Source organism: Dendrobium catenatum, unplaced genomic scaffold (assembly GCF_001605985.2).
Source record: "Dendrobium catenatum unplaced genomic scaffold, ASM160598v2 fragScaff_scaffold_43, whole genome shotgun sequence".
Taxonomy (NCBI): Eukaryota; Viridiplantae; Streptophyta; class Magnoliopsida; order Asparagales; family Orchidaceae; genus Dendrobium; species Dendrobium catenatum.
This window is the reverse complement of record NW_021318505.1, coordinates 488,654-490,703: the sequence shown is the minus strand read 5'-3', so window position 1 is coordinate 490,703 and position 2,050 is coordinate 488,654. Positions and strand designations below refer to the sequence as shown.

The 2,050-nt window shown below is 28.9% G+C and overlaps 1 non-coding gene across 1 annotated transcript; it reads left to right on the top strand.

Moving 5' to 3' along the window:
• Nucleotides 1–429: 429 nt before the first annotated feature.
• On the top strand, nucleotides 430–535 carry LOC114579395. The gene has a single exon (XR_003700337.1). It is a non-coding gene; the product is annotated as a small nucleolar RNA R71 (small nucleolar RNA).
• The last annotated feature ends 1,515 nt before the right edge of the window (nucleotides 536–2,050 follow it).

Sequence of the window (2,050 nt, the reverse complement as noted above, 5' to 3'; positions counted from 1 at the left end):
TTTGATTATTATTTTAGCCAAAATTATGATGTTTTCTTCAGCTAGGTTTATAAGTATTAGAGTAGAAGTTATTAGTTTAATTATTATTTACATTTATTGATTCTACTCCTGATATATTAGGATCATTATAGGTTTTGCAAAAATTTCTTTTAAGACTATAGGTGAATTAAGTCCAAGGTTTTTTTAGAAATGGCAATGACTTGGGTAGTTTATAGTAATAAAGCATCAATTTTATAAATACTAGGCACCTTTCTAAGGTTGATTCATTTGAATGACCATTTAAAATTATTTGTATCCATCTCCTCAATCAAATCAAAGGCCTCATCAAAGGGCTTTGACATATGAGAACCATTAAAAGTGGCATCTATAACTAATTTAAGGGAACATGTCATGCTATTATAAGAAGTTTTAATTATTAATCAATCAAGAAAGGCATGATGAGGACATTTCTTAAGAAATTCCTTAAATGTTTCCCACAATTCATTAATATATTTTCCATCAAAATGGGTAAGTAAATGATGTCATTTCTAATTTCAGCAGTTTTAAATTTTGGTAATATTCTACTAAAAAATATTATACAAGTTTATTCCATGTTGTGATAGAGCATGGAGGAAATAAATTTAACCAAATTTTATATTTGTCCCTAAGTGAAAATTGAAATATTTTAAGTCTAATAGCATCCTCACTAGCACCATTATATTTAAAGGTAGCATTAATTGCTAGAAAACTAGTTATGCGTAAACTAGGGTCTTGTAAAGGTGTTGCTCTAAATTGGGGGTTTTGTACCATTTGAATTATGGAATGTTTCACTTCAAAATTATTGGCTTGAATGCTAGCTCTATTAACACTTTGATGAATACCTTCAACCATATGGTTGAAATATTTCCTAAGAGATAGGGGTTGCTTGATTTCAACAATTAGTTTAGCCAATTTAAATTTTGTTTCAATTTTAAAATAATTTTCTAATTATTCTTAATTTTTTTTTCAATTTTAATGTCCAATAGAAATTGTACTAATTATTTAATACTATGCATGCAATAGTAAGCAACACATAGAAATTGTAAAATAATGTGCAGAAATAGTTAAACAAATATCAAAGAAAGTAAAAAAAAAAAAAGAAGATAAAACTAGATTCAACAAATAGTTTTTTTGGCAATATAAAGTGCAAAATAGGATAATAATATTTCTAATTAAGCTCTTAGCAATGACACCAAAAAACTTGACAACACACAAACTACACACACATACAACTATTTTTAGCATTTTCTTTATGCGTAGATTGTACAAAATTTTTTAATGGAAGTCTAAGTTTTCTATGGTGTAAATTTCTTTTTAGCGCAAGTGCATGTATCATATCAAGTAATATAATGATGAAAAAGTGTGTCAATCACATGAGGAAAAACTAGAAATGGCCTATGATGACTTTATTATTGCCTACAAAATTACAAAATTTATATAGTTGAGTGATTTGAAAAGTGTGTGCTGTTTAAAAGTAAAGAGCATTAAATTACTAGAATAACATTTACTAAGTTAAGAAATCCTGATCTTATGATTTTTCAAAAGAACATGATTTCTTTATAGTGGTTTACTAACTATTATTATTGTGGATAAGAGTAATAGTACGCATCATTATCAAGCTCGTTAGATTCTTAATTAGGATCCTACCACTACCCAACTAAAAAATTTTCTATCTCATTAACCCCATGACCCAAACCACAATATGTCTATTCATGGTAGGACATTTCTAAGTTCTTTATTTGTTCTTCTGCTCCTCCATTAAGGCTCAAGATCATACTAAGTTTTATAATTTATGTAAGTCATAATACATGAATCAATTAAAGCAAAATTAAGTTTTATAACTCCCCAACAGAAGAAACTACATCCCACATCCCTCCCTTTCCCACTAACATCTCCGCAGCCACTATTGTTATCTCCTATAATATGCCTGATCTCCTTCAGCCGTTAGAGGAAGATTAGTTGCCACAGTCTTCTATGACACATCCTACCATCAGCTCTATGTTTATTGATCACACCACTGAATCACCCTTCC